The following is an 8433-nucleotide window of genomic DNA, read 5'->3' as shown; positions in this document are numbered from 1 at the left end:
AGGGAGGTTGAGCATTTCTTCATGTGTCTATTGGCCATCCTTCTTTCCTCTTCAGAGAAGTTTCTCTTTAAGTCTTTAACCCACTTATTTTTGGGCAGTTGTTTCTTTGAAGATTTGTTGGGGGATTTAAATTTTTGAGTTATATGTATATTTTAGATATGAGACCCTTGTCCATTTTATGGCTAGTGAAGATCTTCTCCTAATCTGTGCGCTTTCTATTGATCTTGCTAGCTATGTCCTTTGCCATGCAGAAGCTCTGCAATTTTATGCAATCCCATTTGTCCAACCTTTCTTTGATTTGTTGTGTTTCTGGGTCTCTATTAAGAAAATTTCGGCCTGTGCCAACAAGACCGAGGGTTTCTCCTATTCCACTCTTTAATGTTTTCAGAGTATCTGGTTTGACTCCAAGGTCTTTGATCTATTTAGAGTTGATTCTGGTACAGGGTGATATATAAGGATCTAGCTTTAGTGTTCTACAAGTTGTTAACCAATTTTGCCAGCACCATTTACTGAAGAGGCTGTCTTTCTTCCATTCTATTTTTTAACTCCCTTACAGAAGATTAGATGGCTATAGGTCTGTAGGTTCATTTCTGGGTTTCAATTCTATTCCATTAGTCCTGAGGTCTGTTCTTGTGTCAGTACCAAACTGTTTTGATTACTATGGCTTTGAGGTTGAATTTGAATTTGGTATTGATATTCTTCCAGCTCTGTTCTTTCTGTTAAGGCTGTCTTCATTCCTCAGGCTTCAATCTTCTGCATGACCTATCCTACTATAGAGACTTTCTATTTTCTTTTCTTTTCCTTCTAGTTGGTCGGTTTTTATGGCTTCTAATTCTTTGTTGGATCTTTGTTTTAGATCTTGTATGAAATTCTTTACTTCCTTAATTTAGTGTCAAGTGTTTATTCTCAAATCACTTGGTTGATTAGTTATGGTTTCCTTGGACTCCCATTACTTCTGTTGGGATCCATTCAGCATTCCCTTTGTGGACTCCCTGACTTCTTTCAGCTCTCTGTATATGGATTCCATGAATGCCTCTAGTGATCTTTGTCTATGCTCATCCCGCTCTTGAAATTCCTGTATTACTCTTTGATCAGCTTCCTCACGTTCATGCAATTCCTGTAGTTCTCTTTGACTAATCTCAGCCTACTCACACAATTCCTTTATTTCTCTTTGAGTGTTCACAAGCTGCTCATGCAATTCTTTTATCTATCTTTGAGTAGCTTCCTCACACCTATGAGCTTCCTGTTTTGACATTTGTTTGCCTCCTCTCTCTATATATCATGCTCACACAGAGTCCTTTGAAGGTTTTCAATCTTTTTATTTACCATGATTAATATTAGTGTTTTTAGATCTTTTTGGAAGCTCTCCTCTGGATTATTCATTATCTGTTCTGTCCACTGATTATCATGAGTGGGAGTTGAGATACCCGGACTTGCCATTTTTCTTGTGTTTTTCCGGCTTATTCTGCCCATTTGGCATGAGAGTAACACCAATTTTGTGCTTGAAAACTATCTTAAGGGAAGCATCAACAAAGTCTGTAGTTGCACAGTCAAAAGCCTGCAGATCCTCCTGAAGGAGAGATCCCTTGATTAGTATGTAGCGACTTTCTTAATCTCTTCTCACAAATTTTAATTTGAAGTCTATTTTATCTGATATTAGGATTGCAACTCCAGCCTGTTTATGGGAGCCATTTGCTTGGTAGATTTTGTTCCAGCCTTTAGCATTGAAAATGTGTTTGTTTTTACGGGCAAGGTGTGACTCCTGAAGGCAGCAAATATTTTGCCCATGTAATTGTAACCACTCTGTACAGTATTTTCACAATAAAAATAAATAAATAAATATTACAAAAGCCTGCAGATATAATCTAGTTCAACAGATACATTTTCAACATCAACCAACTATGTATTAATAGGCTATGAACCGCAAAGAAGAATTTGGCAAACAAGAAATTATTAGGTTTAGTGAGAGATGTGGGTATAAATAGGAATAGAGGGATGTGGAAAGAGAGAGGCAGAGCTAACTTAGTCCTAATCTCAAAGCAGGAAATAGATTCGATAGAATGATAATAGACAACGGGGAAAAAGAAAGAGAAAAAAAAGACAAGGAAAAATAGTAAAATAAAAATTAAAAAGTGAAACACTTAAAATTATGCAGATTAATAACTTAATATTCAGAGAAGGATGGGAACATGATAAGAGAAGGGAAGGAATAGAAAGGAGACACCAAAAAATAAAAAATAAAAATGCTTAAAATTTTATATAGGTATATAGAGGTAGTACAGCTATTAAAGAAGTTAAGTCTAAGAGGTTTTTTATTCATTAATAAATTTCTGGATTAAGTGTGTATATAATCGGGGATAAGGTCTAATAATCGACTACAGGTATATCTGAGAATGAGCAGAAATGCGACTAAATCACGCAAAGAAGAACGAAAGAGAAAAAAAGTGAAAAGAATGAGAAAGAAAGGAAAAAAGGATCAAAAGGTCAGTAGTGCTAAACAAAAATGGAAAAAAGCACACACACACACACACACACACACACACACACACACACACGTATACCTGTAAAATAAAAATTATAAGAGGAAGAAAAAAGTTAATAGAAAACAATTTTTAACGTTAAAAATTAAAAATGTTAAAACAATTTTAATAAAAGGTGACATAAAAGAGTTCTTTGCTTTTTGGGGATGAGAAGGGAAGATCCTGTATCTCCCTTGTGTCCATAATCAGTCTCTTGTTGGAGTCTCTGGTCTGCTTGTGGTATTTGATTTTCCTGTAGCTTGGTTTTTTTTTTTAAGTCAGTTTGTTTGAGCAGGCAGAAAAATGCTTTGATTTACCCAGGATTTTGTCATCCTCCTCCCAGGCTAGTTCAATGGGAGGGAGATCTGCTTTGAGTATCACAAAAGATGGCTGTTTCTTCTAGTTTGGAGATGCTGTGATGGGGCTAGGTTCTGGGTAGAGTTGAGGCCTTTCAGCAAACAGTAGCTTTTCCCTGAGGCCTAGCTTCTGAGGCAGTCACAGAGCCTAGCCAGCAGCCGTTCTCAGGGTTTATTGTTACTGAATTTCAATTGATTGTCTAGGGAGGATCAGCCTCTGGCTCTGTTTACTCAATGAAGAAAGCCACTCCTGGGGCTGGTGCAGGCCCGGGATGGGTGAATTTTCCCTGAGTGGAGCTGAGCCTGGCAGGTCAGGTTAGGTTCCTGTGACCTGTTAAATGACTGTTTGTTTTCATCCAAGGACTGAGTTGGAGCTAGCTGCTCAGCCAGGCCTTTGCCAGTATCAAAGATGGAGATCTCCGGTAGTGGGCAGGGAGAGATGGCGTTCCCTTCTCTGCTCCCTGAGAAGGAGTGAGGAAATCAGGCTTCTACTCACACAGGAGTCTGGTTCCTGGGTGATCTCTGATCTGCGATATGAAGGATGAAGATGTCTGCTCCTTGTCAGTTCTTGCTGGTGTTGAGTAGAATCCTCTCACCTGCTGCATCTGGCGCCTTTGTCCTAGACTCTCTGTGTTGCAGGTATGGTGGTTACGGCCACCACCGCCCCCCCCCATAGCTGCAACCATGGCCGCTGGCAAGTGCTCAGATTTGTCTACTTGCCTTGATTTTCCCTCTCTGCCTAACTCTCTGTACTGTGATGGCACATTTGGTGTGATTCTTTGGCTTAGTTAAGCTTCCAGCTTCTCCTTTGCCATCTTCCCGGAACCATAAATTTAAATTTTAAATGATAAATTCTTTTAAAATTGTTTCACTCGTGCACAGGTATGGATAGATAAGTGATGTGGGCAGAATCAGAATTATTCAGAAGGTTGTAAATGGATGCTTACCTAGTTTTCTCTCGGCTGGATCATAGAATACAGACTGTCCTAATTGAAAAAGTTAGCCTTCTGAGGTTTTTGCATATAAACACTCCATCAACATTTTATTAGAAGATTATTCAAGATTAGCTATATGTTGATTAATAATGACTGATCATGACAGAAATTTGAGAGAAAACCATCTACACTTCAGTGAGGTTCTAATTTGTGCTTCACAAACTGTTATGAAAGCTCTACATGAGAAATCTAGCAGCTGCATTTCTAAAAAGACCTTGGGTTGTTACACTTTCTGATATTGTCTCAATTCAAATACTTCTCCTTGGAGTTCCATACTATTCAATGATGCTGTATTAGCTCCTTGTTACAATTTTCAGACTGATCTTTTTGATGAAATTTGTGCTTTTCAAAATTGCTCTCCAAATTCCATCCACAAACTGCATACAAAATTTATCTGAAAAAATTTGTATCTGTTTATATTGCATATACTTTTATTTTTCATTACAAATATGGAATGTAGTAAAAATTCTCATAACAATTATACTGCGCTAGATTGTGGGCAGATTCTGATGTAAATAATATACTGTGTTCATGTAGAGATTTTGAAAATCCAAAGTAATAAGCCTGTGGTCCTAAAACCAATACCTTACTTATATTGAGTGACAAATACAACTTCATAAAAGTACAGAAGTTTTCCTTGTATCTTTTTAACATATATTTTTATTATAAATACTGTACAGAGGGGTTACATTTACATAAGTAAGGTAATGAGTACATTTCTTATTGAGCATTGTTACCCCCTCCTTTGTTTTTCCCCTACCATCCCTTCCCTTCACACCTCTCCACCTCCCCCCTTCACCCATCCTCTGTTAGAATGTCTTGTATATTTCGTTGTTACAATGGGTCAACCAGTATCCTTTACTTATATCTTAAATGAAGAAATGCTCGCTTGATTTATGCTGATTCTACTTGTGTAGACACATCTAAAATCACTGCCCAAGTCCAAGAGCACATAAATGAAATGCCATCATTTTTTTGTCAGTTGGTATTTGTGTTCTACACATTTATTGACAGGTTACAAATTATTCTTAAACATTAAAACATTAAAAATACTTTCTTTTTTTCTTATTTTCTTCGCCAGGAAATCAGCAAGACCTCAGCCAGCATTTCTCGCCTAGGAATTTTCACATGGGTTAGTTAAATGTATATGTAGAGTCCAGTTTTCTGAGGACTCACTCATCTGCCTAGGAATTCATGCTGGTTGTTGGAAAAAGAGCTCAAGTAAGGATGCCATTTAAAGCCTTATAACTTTACTCTTTACCAGGGTATTCTCCTGCTACTTTGGTTGTTGAGAATGTCTACAAGAGTAAGCATTCCGTGAGGAGCAGGGAGATACCATAAGACATACTTACTGAGGTTTCCAAGTGACTTGCTATCACTTGTACTGCATTTTGAAAGTCAAATCTCTCTAAAACTACCAGTTTTAAGAGATAAGAAGAGTGGAAAATGAACTCTTAGGGACAAATACATCTTCAACATATATTGTTCCAATTATTCCTTTTAAGGCATATTCAACAACTGGTGAAACTTGTGTTGGCTGTAATTATGTGTCTTTCTCCATGGGTGCATGTATACATGAGAATATGTATGTGTGTGAATAGTAACATACATGTGTACATTATGGCTTATATCATCATTTATTCCTTGCTAACAAATAAAGTAAGGAATCACTAAACTTTTAACAGAAACTTTGTAGTTTAAGTCGTAACTCTTCACTCTGCTCCTTTACACAAAGACTGCAACTTCTCATTAATAAAGTTTCCATAAACTCTGAAATGTACATACTTAGTACTTAATGTCTGTTATCATAAATCTTAAATACTTTACAGAAAAGTTTTATACCTGCCAAACAGTCCTATTTTTGGCATATATAAGCAAAATCTCAAAATTAAGCATATTTAAAACATTAAAACTTTTAACAAACCTTAACACTTGCTGCAATGTTCATTTTGACAGGTGCCTTGTATAGAATAATTGAATTTCTCCTCCTACACATCTCTTGAACTACAAATATCTGGAATTATTTTGTTTTTGGCATGTCTATCTTGATTTTATTCTTAATTGTGTGCTTATGTAAGAAATACATGATTCTATAATTTCACAACAATTCTTTTGAACTTACTTTTTGTTGAATTGCCTAGCTTAATAAAATCAATTAAACATTATACTTTATATATAAAAACTGTTCTGTGCTCAATTTAGCATCACATACCCTAACATTGGAACGATACAGAGAAGATTAGCATGCACCCTGCGCAAGGATGACATGCAAAGTCTTGGAGCGTTCCATATATTTACAGCAACAGATGCTGAAACGTATGTGGCCACAAGGGAACGGTACTGCATTCTTGGTGGGAGTGTAAATTTGTTCAACTACTTTGGAAAGCAGTATGGAGGTGCCTCAGAAGACTCCACATAAAACTCCCCTATAACACAGTAATCCCACTTTTGGGGATTCATCCAAATGATCATAAAAAAGACCATACTAAAACTACCAGCACAACTATGGTTATTGCAACATTATTTACGATAGCTAAGATATGGAACCAACACAGATGCCCCCATTAGATGAATGGATCAAGAAAATGTGTTATATATACACAATGGAATTCTTTGCCTCCATCAGAAAGAATGATATCGCCCAATTTGTTAGGAAATGGAAAGACTTGGAAAAAATTTACTGAGTGAAGTAAGCCAAGTCCAAAGAAATATAGGTCCCATGATTTCCCTTATTTTCAATAACGAATGTATGTCTGGGATAAGCAGAAAAGTTCAAAAGATATGTGCATATAACCAGATAAGATGATGTTAAAGAAATTGAACCCCATGATAGGGACACAAGTGGGTTTTTGTTTCTTGCTATTGTTTCTAACGTACTTATAATGTGTGATGTCATTTTTTTTGTTTTTTGTATGTTTCTCCCCACACTATAACCCCTGTTTTCTCTGTATTTGAAGTTGGTACACTTACATCTTGTATGTATGCTTCTCTAATTTGGGGAGGGGAAGGGAAAAAATGCTCAAATAGTGATACAGTTTGACCCATTGTAACAATGAGATGCACAAGACACTATGTTGAAAAATGAACTTTACAATTTAGGCGGAGGAAGGAAGGGGGAGGGGAGTGTACTTGTGGAGGTGGGAGGGAAGGGATGGTAGGGGAAATATAAAGGAGGAGGTAACAATGCTTGTTAGGAAACTTACTAGTTTCCATGTTCATGTAAATGTGACCCCTCTGCACAGTATTATTACCATAAAAAAAATATAAAAATTTTCTTAGGTGGAAGAGTTTATTTCCTCTATTTTACCCATATAATATTGTTAATAAAGAAATTAATTCAGAACACTGATATGAAGGTAATTTGAATAAATGTGTGTGTGTGTGAGTGCGGCAGCGCGCAAGCATACACGCACGTGCATGAGAACAAACACTTTGCATGTATATTGGAATGCTCAGAATTTAAATCAGGGCTTCAAGGCCTTACTAGGCCTTTCCTATCTAGATTGGTGAGCTACGATATAAGCTACGATATAAGCAATTCTTGGCTCTTTGCTAGTTCATTAAACATTTTGAAAAATAATTTCATGAAGTTTTATTTTTGGTCCTGATTGGCTCCCAAGTGTTATCCACAGATCTCAGTCTCCTGAGCAAATATTCAGAGTAGATAGGATTATAGGTGAGACCAGCCAGCACAAGGCTTTTAGAACAATTTTAAAAGTAAAAGAAAATTTACTTCATGGGGGCCTGTTTTATCATCACCGAATTTGAAAGCCTTTTGAGTGATTATATGTCAATTTAATTCGTTTGGGGATTGTTAAAAGATAGTAAGTGATGATATTTAAAAGTTTTAGTACTTTTTAAAAAAGAAACTGGAACTGTGGGACAGAAGAAATTTGGCTGTCTTCGGACCTCAATTTGTAAGCTCAGCTCTGTGCATGATAACCTAAGGTCACCAACACACTCTGTGTTGAAGACAAAATGTGACAGAAAACAATCACCATGGGAAATATTTGCTATGCTATTATTTCTTGGACAATATGAATATTGAATTGAGAGTATAAGAGAATGGAGAGATTTTACCCACCTTTTTGGCATTGCTGAAAGACTTTTGGAAACTGACTCATTTCCTTCCTCACTGTGTGTATCTTTGGGCCATGCACTTACAGTTTTTTACTACAATTTTTCCCAACACTACAATGGTAATAACATTAGCATTATACCAAATGTTATCTTAAGAAGTAAGAGAATAAAAGTTGTGAAACACTTAACATAAACCTATGAATGACCTTTGAGTTTAGCCAGCATTCTTTTTTAAATATTAAATAGAATATGATAAGTAGTACAGAAATCATTACATGTAGTGTTAGCAACCAGAAGTAATATCTATTGACCATGCTCAGCTTCCAAGTAAGCCAGGTGGATAACTTCTCATGCTGTAAATCAAACTGGTTATCTTATGTCGTGATAGTGTAAAAATATCAGAGACAGAACAATGAAGGAATGTTGTAGACTGAGGTGAAAGCCATATAAAAATGTGCAAACTTGAAAAAACATAAAAGTATC

At 36.3% G+C, this 8433-nt stretch overlaps 1 non-coding gene across 1 annotated transcript; it reads left to right on the top strand.

Annotated features, from left to right (window-relative positions):
• Positions 1-6059: 6059 nt before the first annotated feature.
• Positions 6060-6166, top strand: LOC122121650. The gene has a single exon (XR_006149995.1). It is a non-coding gene; the product is annotated as a U6 spliceosomal RNA (small nuclear RNA).
• The last annotated feature ends 2267 nt before the right edge of the window (positions 6167-8433 follow it).

This window comes from Dipodomys spectabilis, unplaced genomic scaffold, assembly GCF_019054845.1.
Source record: "Dipodomys spectabilis isolate Male_0828 unplaced genomic scaffold, ASM1905484v1 ptg000192l, whole genome shotgun sequence".
Lineage (NCBI taxonomy): Eukaryota > Metazoa > Chordata > Mammalia > Rodentia > Heteromyidae > Dipodomys > Dipodomys spectabilis.
The sequence above is the reverse complement of the archived record's forward strand: the minus strand, read 5'-3'. Positions and strand labels throughout refer to the sequence as shown.